The sequence below is a fragment of the Dama dama genome, chromosome 21 (assembly GCF_033118175.1).
Source record: "Dama dama isolate Ldn47 chromosome 21, ASM3311817v1, whole genome shotgun sequence".
Classification (NCBI taxonomy): Eukaryota; Metazoa; Chordata; class Mammalia; order Artiodactyla; family Cervidae; genus Dama; species Dama dama.
In genome coordinates, this window is record NC_083701.1 from 60,729,181 (window position 1) to 60,752,405 (window position 23,225).

Sequence of the window (23,225 nt, forward strand, 5' to 3'; positions counted from 1 at the left end):
GGCCCTGGGTAGTGGAAGTTCCACATATAACTTTATAGTCAGCGCTCTATTTCTGTGGTTTCTCCATGTCTGTGGGTGCACAACCATTGATTCGATCAACTGCAGATTGTGTAATATTGTAGTATTTATTGAAAAAAATATGTGTGTAAGTGGACCCACCTAGTTCAAACCCATGTTGTTCAAGGGTCACTGTACAAAACAGTTAGAAGGCAATTCAAAAAATGGCAGTAGTAATTCCATACTTGTCAATAATTGACTTTAAGTGGAAATGGGTTATTCTCCAAACAAAAGACATAGAATAGCATAATAGATTTTTAAAAAGACTCAACTGCATGCTGCATAGAAGAGATTTACTTCAGCTTTAAGTGCACCCTTAGACTGAAAGTAAAGGGGTGGAAAAAGTATTCCATGTAAGTGGAAATCTAAAGAGAACAAAGGTACTCCTATGTCACACAAAATAGATTTTAATCCAAAAACTTTAACAAGAAAAAAAAAGTCATTATATAAAAATAATGGAGTCAATTCATCAAAAGGATATAACAATTTTAAATATTTATGTACTCAACACTGGAGCACTGAAATATATAAAGTAAATATTAACATCTCTGAAGGGGGAATTAGACAGCCGTACAATAATAGCAGACTCACAGACTTAGAAAGCAAACTTATGGTTGCTGGGGTGGAGTGGTGAGAAGGGATAGTTAGGGAGTTTGGAATGGTCATGTGCACCCTGCTATATTTAAAGTGGATAACCAACAAGGACCTATTGTACAGCATGTGGAACTCTGCTCAATGTTCTGTGGCAGCCTGGATGGGAGAAGGGTTTGTATATGTATGGCTGAGTCCCTTCACTATTTGCCTGAAACTGTCACAACATTGTCACATTGTTACTTGGCTGCACTCCATTACAAAAATTAAAAAAAAAAAAAAAAAAGACTTCTATACCCCACTTTCAACAACAGATAGATCGATAGATCTTCCAGACGAAAAATTAGTAAGGAAACATTGGATTTAAACAACACATTTAAGTCTGCACATTAGACCAATGGACTTAATAGATAAACATAAAACTTTCCTTCTAAAGCACACATGGAACATTCTTTAGGATAGATCATATGTTAGGCCACAAAACAAGCCTTAATAAATTTAAGAAAACTGAAATCATATCAGCATGTTTTCAACTACAATGATATAAAACTAGAAATCAATTGCAAGAAGAAAACTGAAAAATTCACAAATATGTAGCAATTAAACAACATGCTTCTGGACAACCAATGGGTCAAAGAAGAAATAAAAAGGGAAATTTAAAAATACTATAAGACAAATAAAAATGGAAACAGAACATATTCAAGCTTATTATAGTAAAAGCAGTTCTAAGAGGGAAGTTTATAGTGATAAATGCCTGTATTAAGAAACAAGGAAGATCTCAAACTAACAACCTCACTTTACACCTCAGAGAGCTAGAAAAAGAAGAACAAACTGAGCCCAAAGTGATTAGAAGGAAGGGAAAAGATCAGGGTGGAAATGAAAAAAAAAAAAAAAAAAAATAGAGACTAAAAAGATAATATAAAAGGTCAATGAAACTAAAAGCTAGTTTTAAAAGAGCTATACAAAATTGACACACGTTTAACTAGACTGGTGAATTCTACCAAACATGTAAAGAATAATAATACCAATCCTCCTCAAACTATTCCAAAAACTAGAAGAGGAGGAAACACTTCCAAACTCATTTTATGAGGCCAGAATTACCCTGATACCAAAGTCAGACAAGGACATTACAAGAAAAGAAAATTGCAGATCAACATCTCTGATGAATACAGATGCAAAAATCCTGAACAAAATATTAGTAGTGTATTAAAAGGGTCATCTGCATCATCTGAATAGATGCACAAAAACCATTTGACAAAATTTAACATTCAGTTTCAACATGATAAAAACTCAGTGAAGTGGGTATAGATGAATAAAGGCCATATGACAAACCTGCATTCAACATTTTACTCAGTGGTGAAATGCTGAAAGCTTTTCCTCTAAGATCAGGAGTTGATGCTTTTGAACTGTAGTGTTGAAGAAGACTCTTGAGAGTCCCTTGGACTGCAAGGAGATCCAACCAGTGCATCCTAAAGGAAATCAGTCCTGAGTATTCTTTGGAAGGACTGATGCTGAAGCTGAAGCTCCAATACCTTGGCCATCTAATGCGAAGAGCCGACTCATTGGAAAAGAGCCTGATGCTAGGAAAGATTGAGGGGAGGAGGAGAAGGGGGTGACAGAGGACAGGATGGTTGCATGGCATCATTGACTCAGTGGACATGAGTTTGAGCAAGCTCCGGGAGATGGTGAAGGACAGGGAAGTCTGGCATGCTGCGGTCCATGGGATTGCAAAGAGTCAGACATGGCTGAGTGAACAACAACAAAGATCAGGAACCAGACAGGGATGCCCACCCTCACCACTTTTATTCAACATAGTACTGGAAGTTCTAGCCAGACCGGTCAGATGAGAACAAGAAATAAAAGTCATTTAAATTAGGAAGAAGTAGAATTTTCTCTGTTTGCAGATAACATGATGTTATATATAGAAATCCCTAAAGACTCTACCAAGAAACTGTTAGAACTAATGAATGAATTCAGTAAAGTTGCAGATTCAAAATTAATATACAAAAATTGCTATGTTTCTAGATGCTAGCAACCAACTATTGGAAAGAGAAATTAAGAAAATCCCATTTCCAACAGCAAAAAAAGAATAAATACTTGTATAAATAAGTATAAAAATAAATACTTAGAATAAAGACATATTTTGCCGTGTTTTGAAATCATGCTTTGCGGAAGTAGGTCCTATTATCGTATACATTCTTATTTTGGTGAAATGGATGATGAATAACTTTAACCAATAATAAATTTAACCAATGAAGTGAAATAGCTATATACTGAAAACAATGAGATATTGATGAAAGAAATTGAAGAAGACACAAATGAAAGGAAATATGTCCTGTGCTCATGGATTGGAAGAATTAATATTCTTAATATGTCCATACTACCCAAAGCAGTCTACAGATTCAATGTTATCCCTATCAAAAAACAAGTCAAACACAGAGAAACAGTAGTATGGTGACTGCCAGGGGCTGGAAGCTAGGGTAAACAGGTAAAAACTGGTTAAAATGCATAAGCTTTCAATTGTAAAATGAGTATAACCAAATGAGGAATATGAATGAATGAGGATTAGATGTATAACATAGTGTATAATGTAGTGCTTATGGTTGAAATTTGCTAAGAAAGTAAAACCCAAGTGTTCTCACCAAAAAAAAAAAGAAAAACAATAAATAAATATGTAAATATGTGAGATGATGGATGCATTAATTACCTTGAGAGTGGGAATCCTTTCACAATGTATATGTGTATTAAATCATCATGTACATTTTAAATATATTGCAATGTTTTCAATTATGCCTTAATAAAACTCAAAAAATAAAGACATATTTTGCAGTGTTTTGCAATCATGCTTTGTGGAAGTAGGTCCTTTTATCGTATACATTCTTATTTTGGTGAAATGGATGATGAAGGATATTGGTGCTTTGAAAGTTATGTGATCATTCCGTTTCACCCACACAGACAGGAAAGCCTTCCTGGGAGAGAGCTTTGAGATAAGAGGATATAACTTAATGGATAAAACTGTGAGGGTTCTGAAGTGGACATTCAATCTCTGAGTAGCAGAAAGGAGCTTGAGTGGCTGAGTTTTTGAGTGGCAATGTACAGGAATGAACTGTACTTATCTTCGCGTTCATAAAAGTCAGCTGTTTCATGAGTGTTCCATACCAGTCAAAACTTGAAACAAATGTGAAATTAGAATAGAAATAATACCAAGAAATAAATCTTTTAAGCTAGAAAAGAAGTCAAAAGGTAAATACACTTGAGCCTCGATTTATTAAGTGCATCCTTTTCTCTAAATATAGCTGTTTCTGCATGATGGACTATATTATGCTGCTATTAAAAAAAAAAAAGCGCACAACCCTTCATATCTCTGGCTTAAGACAGCTAAAGTTTATTTCTCACCCACATATAATCCATTATGGGTCCAAATGACTCTCCAGGGTAGCTCATTCAGTGCGTAGGCTCAGCCTTGCAGGCTGCTTCTCATCTTGCAGAACCTTCTTATCAGTACGTTTCCAAGAAAAGATAAAACTGGAGCATTTTCCATTAGCAATCAAATGATCTGACTCAGAAATGTCACATATCACTTCTGCTCAGAGTCCATTGACCAGACCTAGCCATGTAGTCCTACCCAACAGCAAGGGAATAGGGTATTGTCCTGCTACATGCCTGGAGAAGAGACCCAGATGTGGGAGAACAATAGAAGTTTCTACCATATTATCAAGTCACATAGCTAGGATCATCCTAAATTTCTCTTTCACTTGCTATGTATAATCAGTCACTTAGCCTGGTGTCATTGTTGCTCATTTCCTCTAAATATCTCCTCCAAAACATCTTTCTAGTCCATCCCCATTACCACTAACTTCATTTGGATCCTTATTATGTTTCACTTCCATCACAACAATAATTTCTTAACAAGTGACCTGTCTCCCCATCTGGTTCTCTTTCCATTCACCCTCTACCTGCCTCCAGAGAGATGTAGAGTGTTTGAGTGGCTCCCATCGCCTTCTTTAGAAACTCTATTCCCTGACTGTGATCTTTCACGAGCTAACTTGTGAAGGCTTACCTGCACGGCTTTTTTTTTTTTTTTTTTTTTCCCATTTTATTTTTTTTTTTTTTTAATTTTTATTATTATTATTATTTTTTTTTCCAGTGGGTTTTGTCATACATTGATATGAATCAGCCATGGATTTACATGTATTCCCAATCCCGATCCCCCCTCCCACCTCCCTCTCCACCCGATTCCTCTGGGTCTTCCCAGTACACCAGGCCGGAGCACTTGTCTCGTGCATCCCACCTGGGCTGGTGATCTGTTTCACCATAGATAGTATACATGCTGTTCTTTTGAAATATCCCACCCTCACATTCTCCCACAAAGTTCAAAAGTCTGTTCTGTATTTCTGTGTCTCTTTTTCTGTTCTGCATATAGGGTTATCGTTATCACCTTTCTAAATTCCATATACATGTGTCAGTATGCTGTAATGTTCTTTATCTTTCTGGCTTACTTCACTCTGTATAATGGGCTCCAGCTTCATCCATCTCATTAGGACTGGTTCGAATGAATTCTTTTTAATGGCTGAGTAATATTCCATGGTGTATATGTACCACAGCTTCCTTATCCATTCATCTGCTGATGGGCATCTAGGTTGCTTCCATGTCCTGGCTATTATAAACAGTGCTGCGATGAACATTGGGGTGCACATGTCTCTTTCAGATCTGGTTTCCTCAGTGTGTATGCCCAGAAGTGGGATTGCTGGGTCATATGGCAGTTCTATGTCCAGTTTTTTAAGAAATCTCCACACTGTTTTCCATAGCGGCTGTACTAGTTTGCATTCCCACCAACAGTGTAAGAGGGTTCCCTTTTCTCCACACCCTCTCCAGCATTTATTGCTTGTAGACTTTTGGATAGCGGCCATCCTGACTGGCAAAAACAGTGGTTAGATGCCACAAAGTAGGTGGCAATGCCTTAACCGTATGCGTGTTGTTAGGCCCGAGAGCCTCTTCCATCCTTGTCAAGGGGAGTGCTAACCTTCTCTCCTTTCATACAACACACCTGCACGGCTTCATTTCTCATCACTTTCCCACATGCTCCAGCCAGACTCAGTCCCTAGAAGATCTTGGAAGAAGCCATGAGTGCTCTCTGCTTCCAAGGCACTCTGTGCTTCCCTATAACCCAGCCTGCTCCCACTGCTCTACTTGCGTGGAACACGCAGCTCTCTGGGTTGGACGAGCTCAGTGGTTGTGTCATGAATCTCACCGTCTCCCTTACTGAGAGTGCTTGGTATATGTGAATATTCACCAAGGTTTGCTGTGTGCAATGAATGAACAAGTGTTGTAAATTCCTAAAAGAATGATTCAGGTATCCAGTCTTAATCTGTTATCTTACGAAATTTTTTTTAGAAAGCCATAGGATATTATATCAGAAGCTGTTATTATACTCTAATAGCTGTGCTAACCCTGCATTGAAGCATGAGGCTCGTGTCTTCTTTCATGGCAGACTGGAAAAGCCATATGTTTATTATTCAACAGTAAAATACAGTTTTGGATTTGGATAAACTGTTGGTCAATGGCTGGTCTTGTGCTATAAGGAATGAAGCATGGAGAGTAAGAAAAGGCTTACCAGAGAGACCAGGGAAATCAGAAGCAGAATAGTAAAATGCAGGCCATTGGGGAGGGGGAGAGGAAAGACTGTGAAGGGGAGAAAAAAGTCCACAGGCAGTGGGACCATGAGTGTAGGGGCTTCCTGTCCTGTGCACGCGGGATTGCAGGTCTACCACCCCGGCCCACTCCCCCAAATACTCTCCCATGTCTTAGGTTGCAAGTAACCAAATTGTTTGAGGCTGGTGGTTAAGTGGTATAGCATATTCCTTCTAATGCAGGAGACACGGGTCCTATCCCTGGGTTGGGAAGATCCCCTGGAGGAGGGCATGGCAACCCACTCCTGTATTCCTGCCAGGATAATTCCATGGACAGAGAAGCTTAGTGGGCTACACTCCGTGGGGTCGCAGAGTCGTACATGACTGAACACGCACACACATCCAAATTGTTTGAAAGCAGATTGGAAGTAGAGAGCCTCCAGCCTTGTCAGGAGAATCATTTGATCTGTTTAATGGAGTCTGCTTGTCTTCAGGCACCGACACTCCTCTTGGGGCCAACAGACAATGTTGCTCCGGGTCCAGACCCTCAGAAGGACGCCAGGCAGCACCTGCTGCCACTCACAGAGACCTCTTGGGCACAGGGAATGCTTTCATCTTTCTAAGTAAACAGTGTATAGCACTAGAGGATTTTTTTTTTTAGAGGTTTTATTTTTTAAGTATACTTTATATCCTTCATCTTAGGTGGCTCAAGCTGGCTCTTGAGCAGATGTTAAGCCTCTGACTTATAATCCTCGAAACAGCAGTTGTTCCTGAATGTCCCCTTTTGCTTCTTGGCATCTCCTATGGTGACCTGCAGGTCAGTCAGTCCTCTCCCATGACTTCTGATGTATAACGGTTTCCATTTCAGATGGGTTTGGTTTTCTTAGCTTCACACTGGTTGGTGGAAGGAGATTAAAAGGGGTATTGGAGTGGGGAGGTTTGAACAGATGGAAGTTAATTGTCTCTTGAGGAGAGAGGGAGCTGTTGAACTTTCACCCCACAGTCAGCGGCTCCCATTCTGCCTGTTAGCAGAGAACAAGCATCCATCACCCAACCACTGTGCCTCACCTTCCACTCTGTCCCCACCCAGAACCTAAAGGCCAACTTCGGTTCAGTTCAGTCTCACAGTCTAGTCTGACTCTTTGCAACTCCAAGGACTTCAGCATGCCAGGCCTCCCTGTCCATCACCAGCTCCCGGAGTTTACTCAAACTCATGTCCATTGAGTCAGTGATGCCATCCAACCATCTCATCCTCTGTCGTCCCCTTCTCCTCCCACCTTCAATCTTTCCCAGCATCAGAGTCTTTTCCAGTGAGTCAGTTCTTTGCAACAAGTGGCCAAAGTACTGGAGCTTCAGCTTCAGCATCAGTCCTTCCAATGAATATTCAGGACTGATTTCCTTTAGGATCTCCTTGCAGTCCAAGGGACTCTCAAGATTCTTCTCCAGCACCACAATTCAAAAGCATCAATTCTTCGGTGCTCAGCTTTCTTTATAGTCCAATTTGCACATCCATACATGACTACTGGAAAAACCATAGCTTTGACTAGATGGACCTTTGTCAGCAATGTAATGTCTCTGCTTTTTAATATGCTGCCTAGATTGGTCATAGCTTTTTTTGGTGAATTCCAAATCCAGAAATTAAATGAGTTTTCCATTCTTCCTGTGTATAGGAGGAACCATTTGCCTTCTGTCTTTCAAATTTGCCTGGGTCTTATGGAGGTTTGTTAAGTCCACAAAGAAATACATCTTAACTCATATCTCATTTTCATGTCAAGTCATCAGATTCTATTAAGTCCCTCCTTTTTTAGACCATGTCACCAGAAATGTTATTCTGCAGTTTCTTCACCTTTCCCCCATCTATTTCTGTAGCATCTTTGATCCCCAAATGTTTCTCCATCCTGGGGAGTTTAAGCCTGAGTGAGACATTTTAATATATCTGCCATCCAGGAAGTCCCAGCTTTTGGCCTGGGCCCTTGGGATATATATATATATTTTAGAACTTAAAAAAAGCAAAAACAAGCAAAAAGCCCTACTTATTAACATTTAAGTAAATGCCTGCTACCATTTAAAGTACTTTATTGATGTTCAGTTACTTAATGTTCATTAAACTTTATTAGTAGGTACTGCTATAATCTTCACTTTTTGGATGAGGAAACTGAGGTGAGGTTACAGGACAGCCAGTGAGTGATGGAGCCAAGACTCAGACATGGGCAGTTCAGCTCTAAAGTCCATGTTAACTACCATACTTTGCAGACTCTCAAGCAACTTACCTTCCCAGTCAATAGTCTAGATCAGAGTGTGCAGACTGGTCCACAAATGTATTTTGCATAGCTCGTCCACAATCCGAAGTTTCAGAAAACATACATAGAAGGCTGGATCTTCTGATTTCTTCTGAAAATGGGGATACCAGGCATCATTAGGTTTACATCCCAACTTACACAGAAGCTGAGAACAGTCAGGCAGAGCAGACAAGTCTCCACAGTTCAGCTTACCACTGTGTCCATCACAGTGGGGAGACCACAGTGTCCAGGGAAATGCCCTGTGTGACCCTCCAAGCCTGTGAGCTTGTGATCTCTAGTCGAGCTGCTGTGTGTATGGACACTGCTCCAACAGCAAGGGCCAGGTCCAAAATGAACTCCTTGATCTTCTAGACATCTAATTTCCTCACTTTTCCCAGTAAGTGGGTTTCTGGTAAGTTATGTCTAGTGGTTGATTTCATCCTAGTGATAAAAACTGAAAGGGAGTGAGTCACTCCGTCTGGCCTGGGGTCCCAAACTCCTACTGTTCTGGAGAAAGTTCTAGCCAAGTGTCTGATGGTGTGGGTTGATTTCCCACGGTGAGCTAGATAATAGGATATGCCAAACTTGTGGCTTCCCTGTAGTGGCTCAGCAGATAAAGAATCCGCCTGCAATGCGGGAGACCTGGGTTTGATCCCTGGGTTGGGAAGATCCCCTGGAGAAGGAAAAGATTACTCACTCCAGCATTCATTTTTTTTTTTTCCCATTTATTTTTATTAGTTGGAGGCTAATTACTTTACAATATTGTAGTGGTTTTTGCCATACATTGACATGAATCAGCCATGGATTTACATGTGTTCCCCATCCCGATCCCCCCTCCCGCCTCCCTCTCCATCCCATTCCTCTGGGTCTTCCCAGTGCACCAGACCTGAGCACTTGTCTCATGCATCCAACCTGGGCTGGTGAGCTGTTTCACCCTTGATAGTATACTTGTTTCAATGCTGTTCTCTCTGAACATCCCACCCTCACCTTCTCCCACAGAGTCTTAAAGTCTGTTCTGTACATCTGTGTCTCTTTTTCTGTTTTGCATATTGGGTTATTGTTACCATCTTTTTAAACTGGAGCCCAATATACAGAGTGAAGTAAGCCAGAAAGATAAAGACCAATACAGTATACTAACACATATATATGGAATTTAAAAAGATGGTAACGATAACCACTCCAGCATTCTGACCTGGAGATGGGGTCGAAAAGAGTTCGACGTGACTGAGCAACTTTTTCACTTTCAAACTTGTGTCTAGTAATGAAAGGCAAGGTTCCAAGGCCAAAATGAGTCCTACGTCTGGAGGACCGTGGGCATCACAGAGGCCAGAAGCTCTGAGCTGGGCAGGAAAGTGTTAGGAGAGTAAGGAAGAGAAGAACACAATACAATGTAACAACAGAGAGGGAACTCAATTCCGGCAGCCGCACTCCTTGGACAAGGTACTTCCGTCCGCTGAATCTACACTTCCTTCTCCATGTGAGGAAACCAGTGCCCCAGCCTCACAGAGCTGGTGTAGGGATTACATGGCGCAGTGTACCCTGAGTGCTTAGCTTGATGCCTGGTGTGATCCATGCTAATTCAAAGCACCCAGGAGCTCCCGGGTGACTACTGAGAGGACTAATGGGTGTTTGCAGTTTGCTTCTGTGTAGAGCGGGTGCGTGGGTATGGATGGGTCCAGTCAGTTCTCAGGACAAGTCCAAGACAAAGATCAATTATTTATAACCTGAATAATGTGTTGCCATCATTTACTTTACTTTTATTTTAGTGTATTTATTTGTTTTTAGTTTATTTTTATTTTCAAAAGTAAATGGGACAGAAGGGAGCGCTAGAGTAGACCTGTGGGTGATGGCGCTGTGGTTTTTAATCACACATACTGTTTGTGTCATTTTTTAAATGTTAGTTCAAATGGCACACACTTTCCTTTGTCTTCACATCTTGAAATATTGCATGGAAAATGACTCCATAAGATGCTGGTGACTTCAAATCAGTTAAGACTTTGCATTTTGTCATTTCCTTCCTCTCTTTCCACTCCCTTCTTTCTTTAGAGCAGCTCACAAGTTTGTTTCATTTACTGTAGTATTTCCCCAGATGTAAACCAAAGAACACTGGTCCCACCAAATTCTCCAGAAAAAAAGTTTTGTGGTCTAATAAATACGTTTTGGGAAGGTTTCATATTTTATTTCCTGCTTTGAGATTTGCTGTGCATGTTAAAACACATACAATGCTTTCTGTTGCCTTGAAATTGAAAAAAATAGTTAAATATTTCTCAAATGGATTGCACCATGGAACTTTTTGTCTCTTGGATAAATCCCATTAACACCCTGCAGGATACATTTAGAGAAGTGTTGATCTAGGCCTACTCATTATATGACTTTCTAACCCTGAAACTGAATGAATTCTTGCTATTGCTGTTTTCATTGAAGGTGTCATAGTCTATATTTATAGATTTCTCTAACTCTCAAAGATTTAACTTCAAAAGGAGAATCAAAAGAGCATGTCTTTTACTCTCTGCTTCACACATATTTGAAGATGATATCAGGCTGCGTAATGGGAAAGCTCATGCACAACATACAGAAAAGTTGTTCTAAGACTTTGAACACTTTATCTTGTGTCTTACTATGGTTCAAAATATTGTTTTGTTTTGTCCAAACTTTTAAGAGACTACCAATAACTCACAAATCTGCACATTCCTTTTCTTCCTTAAGTGGGCTTTGCATTCAAGGAAAACATTAACCCAACACAAGTTCTTCCTTAAAAGAGGTGTTTAGCATGGTTTTCCCCTCAGAGGCTCCGCTCATTTTTGCACTCTCATTTATCTTTTACTTACAGAAAATACGATCCATCAGAAAGCAACGTGTTCTATGTTAGATTCATTTACACAGCAACTCAGCTGGTACATCCTAACTGTATACGTGGGCAGCCATCTCCCTGTATCTTGAAAGTGCCTTGACTCAGGGTTCATCTGGGCGATGCTCCACGGAAGAAGTGCTTCGGAGTGTTAGACAGCCCACAAGAGACAGGACTCTGGCTGTAGGAAGAGGCTTCCAGTGCAGGGCTGGGGGCTGATGCCAGGACCTGAGACACCCCTTTGACTCTTTCAAAGACTAGGGCTTCTTTAGTGACACGCACTCCAAGAGACCATACCCTGTCTCTCTGAGTGACATCTGAGCTGGATTGTGTACGTGCTTGGTCCAGAGGCTGTGACAAGGCTACTTCCACAGTCAGTAGTGGAAAGTATTTTGAGTTAATGTCATCTAAAAAGAAACTGTTTACATCTTTATTGGCTTTATTGAATTTGGAAGAATTTCCTGAATGATGTGAGCAGTTGGGGAGCCACCAAAAAGGGTGTCTGTCTTCAATGTGAATGTACCACATTGCCCTGCTCAGAGCCCTTCAAATTCCACGTCTGTCATAGCAGCAAAGATGAAAGCTAGCGCTAGCTTGTTTCTGCTCACTTATAATTCTGCCCAAGACAGGCTTACAAAATGAATGATTCTTTCCGTCCTAGTGGCTGCATTGGCTAATTTTAGAAAAATTAGGATGCAGGAAACTTCCGTTCTGGTGCAAGTGCAGCCAGGCAAGTCTCTACCATCACCCAGGTGTCTTAAGTGAATTTTACCTTGATGTGTTTTCTGGTTTCCTATCTGGAAAGTGGGCAGAGAAAAATAAAGACCTTTTACAGTGTGAAATTATGAATAATTGACAAAAATTTATCTTAGGACACTTTACAGATTAACAGCTCCATATTCATGCTGCTTCTGCTAAGTCATTTCAGTCATGTCCAACTCTGCGAACCCATGGACTGTAGCCCATCGGGCTCCTCTGTCCATGGGATTCTCCAGGCAAGAATACTGGAGTGGGTTTCCCTACCCTCCTTTAGTTGATCTTTCCGACCCAGGGATCAAACCCACATTTCCTGCACTGGCAGGCTGATACCACTAGCGCCATTCATGCTAAGTATCAACATAGAATTTTTATCTTATTTAAAGCAACAAGGTAGTCACAAATTCTCAGCATACTTTGAATCTGATATCAAATTCTATTCATTTAAAATTTATGGAAGCAGTGATGTAGAATAACATTTTTCCAGGCTGGATTTTATCTTTCTCTTTTATTTGTTACTATCTGATTCATGTAAAAATTCAAAGTTAATATCGTAGTTTTATTCCTTTAAAATAGAAAATAGAGAAGGGATTCAGTTAAAGAAACTTTAACTTTCAAGAGCAAAGAGTAACTGAACATTAAAAATCTTAGGACCATTTCAATGAAACTCTTTGTGTAAAATCTATAGCCTCTGAAAGACATGACCTCTTCTTTTCTAAATATATTTTCTCCAAACTTAGGATGAAACGCTTTTAGGGCTGGAAACACCTTGAACAAGGAGCGTCTAAGAGGTCCAACAGCTTTCTTGTATCAGTCTGAGAGTTAATTATTCAGCACTTCTAAAACATGATCAAGAGATCTTGAACCCCAAACAATAGTCTTTTCAAGTTTTCTCTTGCCCCTTCTCCTCTGAATTATTTCATGGTATCTAAACCACTCCATTTTCCACCTGTACCTCAACTTCTTTCCCATAATTTGGTCCTTATAGCCCTTGGTGTTCTGTGGAGACCCCGAGATATAACAGGAAAAGAAAAGTTGATAACTAAGTTTCTCTTATGAGGTATATAATCAAAATAGCTCCATTTTTGGCATTTTTCTTGTGATGCTTTCCTGAAATTAGGGGTCCAGGACTTTAAAATGTTTACAAACTCCTGCTCTCCCCCATCGGAACCACAGGCTTGTCTTGCTCAGTATTAGTCTCCCAACTTCCAAAGTCTCTTTATGTCAGCTTTGGATCATTTCCTTTTTTCCCTTGAGCCATTGCTTCTCTCAGCCTTTTGTAATGATTGTTCTTCCTCTATTCCCCTTTGCACCATGGACAGTTCTTTACCATTCCCTGTCCTTGTGACAGACCCGAACATGTTCCAGAATCCTCTTTTCACAAGCGATCACTGTTTCTCAGGAGCCTGAAGCCTGGAGGTAAACTCTCTTATCTCAAGATCCCTAAATCCAACTTCAAACTTCACCCTGCACTGTACTCTCTGATCCAAATCTCTCTAAAACGGTTTTTCAGAAAGCATAGAGGTGTTCTGGCTGCTAACTCTCAAGCTCCTTGAGTCTCACATTCACCCAGGAGCAGTGCTGTTTTCAATACAGTTTCATAGCTGTACTATAAACTCCTTGAGGGTAGAAAACACAGCTAATTTTTCCATCTCCACATGGAGCATTGGTCTTTAATATGAAAGGTGTATTAGTTAAGAATTCCATTGGCTCCAAATAACAATGGCTTGAATACATTAGGGGCTTTCCTTTTCTCACATAATTAGATCTGTAGAAGGGAGCACTCCAGAGCTGGCATGACTGCCCATTATGTCATCATGGACTCAGGCACCTTTGTCCGTTCAAGGATCCCTAGCATCTGCTTGTTGCCTGTGGTCCCCAGATGGCTGAAGCTCCTCCAGCATCAAGCCTACATTATAGGAAAGAAGAAAGGGAAGGAGAAAGGGCAATTTGTGATAGACAAAGTTGTTAGTGGAAGACTCCGATAAAGCAACAATTGACCAACCTCCTTTATTGGACTTCCCCAGAAGTGATATCTAGTGAGTCCATGTACATTTCATTGGTGAAACTAGATCATGTGGACACCTATACCTGAAAGGAGTCTGCAAATGCAGCGTTCTTGAACCTGGATATGTTGTTGTTAACAAAACTGGGGTTCAGCTGGGAAAAAAGAGATGATAGATATTTGGTAGGTGGCCTGATATCTCTGCCAGATTAAGTAGGCAAGGATGCTGCTTATGGATGGAAGGAGAGACTCCCCACCCCCAACAAATGGACTGTGCTGAGTCCCCAGTGGTTGTCCAGGTGTGGTCCCCAGACTAGCTGCATCAGTGTCCCCCAGGACTTGTTAGAAATGCAGATTCTTAGGCCTTATTCTGAGGCCTACTGAATTATAAGAAAATGCAGTCAGTGATCTGTTTTAAATGCCCCCAGGGGATTCTGATGTGTGCTGAGGCTGAGGCCCACTGGCCTAGAGTGACCTAGAGTCCCAGCCTCTCAGGCTCTTCCTGTCCTGATGTCACCAGTGTAGGCTGGATGGGTTAGTGACCAAGTTAGGCCACTGGAAGTTTTTACAAAGCAATTCAGTCTCACCCAAAAAGGGCCAGAAGAATCCAGGGTCATGATGTTGCTGGTTTCAGGAAGAAATTAAAGAAAGTGCTATGTGAAAGAACCAGGCTACTCATGGACTATACCATGCCAGCAAGCACCAAAGACCTCTTCCCATCAGATGGCCATGCTCCTTCTTGCTCAGTAGAAGGGCTTCTATCCTGTGCATCAGCAAAGCATTACTCTAGGAGTTTGTAATTAAAGATTATTTGAACTGTACAGTTCTTAAGCTTCAGTGGAGCCACTAAAAAGTAGCTTGGGTCAGGGGGTTAGTCATCCTGTAATATCCATGTGTATCTCCTCCAAAAAACCCAAAGCTAACTAATGCAATTATGTAAAAAAAATGCTCACAGAGTACAGGCAGCTCTAAGTTGGATCTCGTGGTCTGGACCTCCCTAACGCATGGTTCACAGGGAGATCCAACCCAAGAACTGTCTGCTAGTGGTCTGAAACAAGGCGAAGAACTTGAACTCGAATGTAAATCAAGTACAGTCTCTCCCAGTATGGCAGGGTGCTGGTTCCAGGATCTCCTGCAGATAGCAAAACCCACAGATGCTCATAAGTCTCTTGTGTAAAATAGCCTAGGACAGTTAACCCTCCTTATCAACTGCTTCCCCATCTGTAGATTGAACTACCCACAGATGGAGCAGGGCCAACTGTATTGGCCTTGTTGGCCCCGAGCTCACTGTTTAGTTCAATTGACATTTTTTTCACACTAATTTTCTTAAAGAACAAATCAGTGCAGGAGAGAAATGATAAAGACCTGGTCCTTTGAGAAGCACTGTTCTAATAGCTCCCATCCAGCCAAACAGCCACCCTGGCTCCTTTCTGGAAATTCTTGATCTGCCATTCTAGGCATCTTTCTATCCATCATTTCTTTAACAAGCATTTAAAGTTGGTGCCCAAAGTGTACCAAGTACCTTGCTGGGTACTGGAGACACAGTGGGCAACCGGGCAGTCTATGAGGGTATCAGTTGTCATCAAATGGGCATGTGTGTGGATGTACTTTGTAAACCTAATTATATTACAAAATCAGGTAGTATTCTCTCCTCTCCATTAGCTAGAATAAAAGGTGCATAGGGAACAAGGAGATGATACTGGCTGAATTAAAACCCACCGCTCCCTGGCTTCCCTGCGGTGAGCAGAACTTGCTTCATTCTTTCTCTCTTTATGGTGGTCCTCTCTGAAAGAGTATTGCTGTTGAACTTAAGAAGAGGAAAGAGAATATACAGTTACATTTTGAATGAGAAACTCATGATATTACCATTTCAGTTTGTGGCCAACCTCCCTCTTGGACATCTGAATATATAGCCAGTCTCAGTGTGTATCACTGGAACCTAAGTGAAGCTCCAGGTCATGAAAACTGCTGTTAACTCAGCCTCTGGGGGAGCATCAGTGAGAATATGTGCCTCCATCAGATGCTCTTGGTTTCTTAACATAGGGATTTAGGAAGCAGCAGGAAGAGGCCAGGTTGCTTAGGAATAGACATGAGCTGTCAGAGAGGATTGGAAGGATGGGAGGGAACCATGCTGGGCCTAGCAACTTTAAAAAGACATTCAAGCAACTGTGGTAAATGTTAACATTTGATAAATCTTAGGAGTGTGTACCTGGCTGGTTTATACTTTTCTCTCCACTTCTCTTTACCTTTTAATATTTTGCAACTTAACTTTGATAAATCTAGGAGTATGTATCTGGTTGGTTTTTATTTTTCTCTCCATTCTCTTTACCTTTTAATATTTTGTGACTTAACATTTAAAAAGTTAAACAATATCCTGAGAACAGAATCGCATCTTCAGATGATCAATGAAACACAGAAGAGAAATTGCAATAAATTAAATATTCATGGCCCTAAAATTATGAAGGACACACAGCTTAGTTGTATGTGTGTGTGTATATATGTATTCAGAAGCTTTAGCATGCATCAGCATCCCCTGTAGGATGTTTTAAATACAAATTACTAACTTCTCCTACTTCTGATTCAGTATGTCTGGGGTGAAGCCTGAAAATTTGCATTTCTAACAACTTCCAAGCAAATCCTAATGATGTCTTGTTGAGTAGGCATTATGTGCTTTTCCCACAATGATCTGCATTGGTTTGATTCATGTATTTGATAGATATTTAGTAAGTACCTACCATGTGCCAAGTATTATGCTGGAAATATGTAACTTACAACTCCTTATCAAGAAGCAATCATTCATTAAGTACATTTTATGTTTATACCAAAAGATGAGCAATCACTTAGACACTGAAGCAAGCTGTTGGATATTATAATAGCTAATCAGCAGGCTAGCGGAACACCCTAGGGAAGGCTGTGTATGAAAACTTTGCTTTTTTGTAGATGGTAATTGATAATGATTACAGATAATTTTCCTTTTCTCTTTTTGTCTTCTCCACAGTCTTCTCCTTTCCTTTTCTCTCTTTCCTCTCTCCCTCCCTTGGCTAAACATGGTTGATTGACTAATTTAATAGATATCTCAACCCCCTTCTTCCTTGCTGTGTGCTACCAAACATTCTGGAAAGCCAGATATTTGCTGTGCCAGATTCCCTGGCAGCCAGAGCTGGCCGCATGACCCAGTTACAGCAAATCAGACATAAATGGAAATATGCTGGGTGGGATTGGGGGGAGCGGTCGCCTGAAAGGTTTTGCTTCTAAATAAAGGGAACAGGAACAAGAGGAATATTACTGGTGTAGCCTATTTCTCTTTCTTTTTTTTTTTTTCCATTTATTTTTATTAGTTGGAGGCTAATTACTTTACAATATTGTAGTGGTTTTTGTCATACATTGACATGAATCAGCCTATTTCTCTTTCTTGAAGGTGGACATGATGTCTGGGGTTACAGCAGCCATCTTGTGACCACGAGGCAATCAGGATGAAAAATCCAAAAGTGGCAGAGTAGAAATAATGAAAGAGCCTGGTCTTTGATAATATTTTTGACCAGCTGAACCACTGTTAGCAAACCACTCATATTCAGACAATGTTAGTTATAAAAGCAAAACCTTATTTTAATGAACTGTTCATTTCTATCACCTTCAAAGGAAATCATTCCCAACTGATACATCCCCTTCTCTTCCCACCCCATCCCCTTTTTTGGTCTTCTCATCTATCTTCCTTTTTCTTCTTTCCTTGTTACGGGATTAATTGTGGACCCCTCCCCAACCCCCATCAAATTCATAGATTTGAATTCTAACCTCTAATACCTCAGAATGTGACTGTATTTGGAGATAAGGTCTTTAAAGATGTAATTAAATTAAAGTGTAATTGCAAGGGTTAGTCTTAATCCAATATAACTGATGTCCTTAAAAGAAGAGCAAATGTGTTTACAAAGATGCACAGAGAGAAGACCATGTAAAGACACGGGGAGATGATGGCCATTTGTAAGCCAAGGATGGAGACCTCAGAAGAAACTGACCCTGATAACCCCTAATCTCACCTAGCCTCCAGAGCTGTAAGAGAATACATTTTTACTCGTATTTGCTTTAATTAGCTCTCAAACAGTAAACAGAATCCAATAGAAGTAATGTAAACAATCAAAGTAATACCAATAATAATAATAAACCACCAAATAGGAAATATTTGGGCTTCCCTGGTGGCTCAGATGCTAAAGAATCTGCTTACAATGCGAGAGATCTTTGTTTGATCCCTGGGTCAGGAAGATCCCCTGGAGAAGGGAATAACTATGCACTCCAGTATTCTGGCCTGGAGACTTCCATGGACAGAGGAGCCTGGCAGGCTACAGTCCATGGGGCTGCAAAGAGTCTGACACGACTGAGCAACTTTCACTCACTCAAATAGGAAATATTAGGCACAGTGATCAAAAGAAAAGTATCATCCTTTATACTAGAATATGGGCATAGTCTTTCAGGAAGGAAATTTGAACATGATAAAATCAATGTATACCCATCTAACATGCCATTTCTGTATAGAGAAATCTCACTTGCCTAGCTACTGAACACTAAACATGCTAGAAAATATTTTTAACTGTACTTTTAAATTCATAGCTGAGTTCATGGCAGATTAATAAAATCAACTGAAGGTAGGTTGGGAAAAAGTGAAATTCTATTGGATAATTTGACTCTGGAATGGATGACTTCCTAGGTCCCCATCCCTTTGGCCTAGAAGGACTCTAGTCTAAGGACCCATGATGGCATAGGGGCAGGAATCACAGTCTGGGACTATGTTAGTCTCCTTATTTCTGTTTTTAAGCTACTTAATCTGTGCTACTTTGTAATAATTCAGTTGCGGCCCCTCAGCAGCCTTCATATGCCCATGTGTAAACCAGTAGTTGAGAAGAGGAATGGGTCTACCAGAACTGATCTGGCCAGTCAAGATTCACCTCTTTTGGCTGGGAGTGGAAACCGCCTTTCTTACTTCATGGATGCTCATAGAATGATGGGGAACCAGATTATTTGCAGGGTTCTGTAAGAAGAATGGGTTATCATCCAGGTAAGATTTGCCCCCTGCCTCCAAACCAGGGGCCATTGGGTAATGTCTGGAGATACTTTTGGTTGCCGTAACGGGGTGGGGTGGGGGGGAGAGTGTTGCTACTGGTATTTATTTTATAGAGACTAGGGATGGACCTAAACATTCTGCCATGCACAGGACAGTCCCTACAGCAGAGAAGTGTCCATCCCAGATGTCAATAGCGCAAGACTGAAGAACCCTGTGATGGGGCGGGGAGGGGGTGGGGGCGGACTGTGGGGCAGGAACAAGCAGTTGTCTTTAGACCTGCCACAGATAGAACTACTCTGGCGACGCCTCCCTGTTATCCAGCCAGCTGCAGGCAACATTGCCCTGAGTGATGGAAGCTGATCTGATGACACTGGCCAGCCAGCACCCCTCAGTCCACAACTGTATGTCAGAGACCTAAGTGGGTCGGAAAGATTTGTGCGGACTAAAATTAGAAGAGAGAAAACAAATGATGATTTGGAAATAAATTTAGGTATATCTATTTAGATCCTTTGAGACTGCAGTCTGACACACAAATAGGACTAAAAAGATAAAAATATGGTACCCTGTCACTCTAATCACTAGATTTCACAAGCTTTGAGTATAATAATGCCTTAGTTACCATGTGCAATTAATGTCTTTTAATATTTAAAATATGTTAATGACCTTATTTTGATATATTATTGGTGTATTCAAATTAATTTCATAATTTCTAGAAGTAGCTCTTTTAAGCATTATAATCAATAACTAGGTTTTTTGTATCCATCCATCTTGACATCTTGTGATAAATAAGAAATGATGTAATAAAATATATTTATGGTTTAAATAATAACAGTTTTTAAGCTTCTTTGCAAACTTTTCTTAAAGATGGTTTATATATTGAATGATAGGCATACTTGTTTCTACAAAGGTGGCTAGATTTAAAAAAAATCAGTGCCATGACCTGCAATTTCCTTTATAAATAGAATTTGTTCTGTTTGCTTTATGGTTTCTGTTTGCAAGATGACATTTTCCCCTGAAATAAAAATGAAAGGAGTGACATAGAAGACTTTGGCCAAATTAGCTGTTTCATGGTGTCCAGTTTTGTTAAAAGTGACCATGCACCTACTTTTATCAGTTTATGTATCATAATGTAGCAGCTTTGGATATAGCAGAAAGTACAGTTAACTTAAACTGCAAAGCATTTTCTGCTTTATAGGTTATGGTTTACAGGGTTTCCCAAGCCACACTTTTGCTTAAACATTCTTTCATCAGTTCACTAGGAGTTTGCCTTGGACTTCATTTCTAAAAGAATGACCACTAATATATTCACTTGGATATGCTCCTATGTATTCACATACAATTTTGCATTTACTTCTTTTTTTATTTTTTTTACAAGTTTCTAGAAGAAAGAACCATAATCCTTCAATCAGCCCTATTATACCCTTAGGGTCTTCATAGGAATATTCCTTCAGTTTGAGGATGATCTTGAGCTGTGTTTTTCTGTTTAGTTGCCTATGGATGACAGATAATGATGTTTTACACATTTAAGAGCACTCCAGTTCCCTATTACATGGCCATATTTCTAACTGGCTCCAGGCTCCTTGCTATTAATAGCTGTGGAAGATACACTGTACATCTAATTTAGCACTGCCTGGAGCAACACAATTGGTTCTCAGTTATTTTACTGCCAATATGTACAGCTTATGCCACAGGGAGCCTGGAGCTAATTGACGAGATCCCTGCTTGCCCTCAGAGACTGAATCCAAGACAAGCTTCCAGACAGTTTCCCTTCATTGACCTCAGTGTCCCTCATTAACCCAGGTATCTCTAGTTTGGTATCACAACTGAATAAGCAAGGCAAGCCACCTTGTAGCTTCCACTTTATTCAAGACTCATTTGACTTGATCCAAACCCACCTATAGCTTCCCAGGTGGCTCAGTGGTAAAGAATCTGCCTGCCAAGCAGGAGATGTGGGTTCAATCCCTGAATCAGGAAGATCCCCTGGAGAAGGAAATGGCAACCTACTCCAGTGTTCTTGTCTGGAAAATCCCATGGACAGAGGAGCCTGGTGGGCTACAGTCCATGGGGTCATGAAAGAGTTAGATACGACTGAGTGACTAAACAAGAAACCCACCCTGATGGACTGTGGAAGCCCTCGGGAAAGCTCCCGAGTTTCTACATACTTGCTGTTACTGTCATTGTTCAGTCACAGAGTTGTGTCCAACTCTGCGACCCCCTGGACTGCAGCATGAAGGCTCCTCTGTCCTCCACTATCTCCCAGAGTTTGCTCAAATTCATATCCATTGAGTCAGTGATACTATCTAACCATCTCATCTTCTGCCGCCTTCTTCTCCTTTTACCTTCAGTCTTTCCCAGCATCAGGGTCTTTTCCAGTGAGTCGGCTCTTCGCATCATGTGGCCAGAGTATTGGAGCTTCAACTTCAGTATCAGTCTTTCCAATGACTATTCAGGATTGATTTCCTTTAGGATTGAATGATTTAATCTCTTTGCTGTCTAGCGGGCTCTCAAGAGTCTTCTTCAGCACCGCAATTCAAAAGCATCAGTTCTTCTGCACTCAGTCTTCTTTATGGTCCAGCTGTCACATCCATACATGACTCCTGGAAGAACCATAGCTTTTACTATTTGGACCTTTGTCAGCAAAGTGATGTCTCTACTTTTTAATACACTGTCTAGGTTTGTCATAGCTTTCCTTCCAAGGACCAAGCATCTTTTAATTTCATGGCTGCAGTCACTGTCTGCAGTGATTTTGAAACCCAAGAAAATAAAATCTGTCACTGCTTCCATTTTTTCCCCTTCTATTTGTCATGAAGTAATGGGACCTGATGCCATGATCTTAGTTGTTTAATGTTGAGTTTCAATTCAACATTTTTACTTTTGTCTTTCACCATCATCAAGAGACTTTTTAGTTCCTATTCACTTTCTGCCATTAGAGTGATATCATCTGCATAACTGGGATTATTGATATTTCTCCTGGAAATCTTGATGCCAGCTTGTGATTCACCCAGCCTAGCATTTCCCATGATGTACTCTACATATAAGTTAAGTAAGCAGGGTGACAATATACAGCCTTGACATACTCCTTTCCCAATTTTGAACAAGTCCATTGTTTCATGTCCAGTTCTAACTGTTGCTTCTTGACTTGCACACAGGCTTTTCAGGAGACAGGTAAGATGATCTGATACTACCCTCTCTTTAAGAATTTTCCATAGTTTGTTGTCATCCACACAGTCAAAGGATTTAGCACAATCAATGAAGGAGAAACAGATGTTTTTCTGGAACTCCTTTGCTTTATCTGTGATCCAATGAATGTTGGCAATTTGATCTCTGGTTCTTCTGCTTTTTTAAACCCAGCTTGTACATCTGAAAGTTCTTGATTCATGCACTGCTGAAGCGTAGCTTGAAGGAGTTTGAGCATTTCCTTGCTAGCATGTGAAATAAGCACAGTTGTGTGGTAGTGTGAATTGTATGGGCTTGTATGGTGTTTTCTATGACCAGCATGTTCTCTTGACAAAACTCTGTTAGTCTTTGCCCTGCTTCATTTTATACTCCAAGGCCAAACTTGTCTGTTATTCTGGCTATCTCTTGATTTCCTACTTTTGCATTCCAGTCCCCTATGATGAAAAGGACATCTTTTTTTTAGTGTTAATTCTAGAAGGTGTTGTACGTCTTCACAGAATCAGTCAACTACAGCCTCTTAGACATCAGTGGATGGGGCACAGATTTGGATTACTATGATGTTGAATGGTTTGCCTTGGAAATGAATGGAGATCATTCTGTTATTTTTGAGGTTGCACCCAAGTACTGCATTTCAAACTTTTCTGTTGACTATGAGGGCTACTCCATTTATTGCAAGGGATTCTTGCCCACAGTAGAAGATATATTGGTCATCCAAATTAAATTCACCCATTCCTATCCATTTTCCTAAGATATCCATCGATTCCTAAGATATCAATGTTCAACCTTGCCATCTCCTAAGTGACCACATCCAATTTACTTTGATTCATGG

At 40.4% G+C, this 23,225-nt stretch overlaps 1 protein-coding gene and 1 non-coding gene across 8 annotated transcripts in view; one reads left to right on the forward strand and one right to left on the reverse strand.

Annotated features, from left to right (window-relative positions):
* Positions 1-23,225, forward strand: part of NCALD (neurocalcin delta) — a 435,844-nt gene that overhangs the window by 291,246 nt on the left and 121,373 nt on the right. The gene's annotated exons all lie outside the window — the stretch shown is intronic.
* LOC133042920 (U6atac minor spliceosomal RNA) lies at positions 5,568-5,693 on the reverse strand. Its single transcript, XR_009689623.1, has one exon. It is a non-coding gene; the product is annotated as a U6atac minor spliceosomal RNA (small nuclear RNA).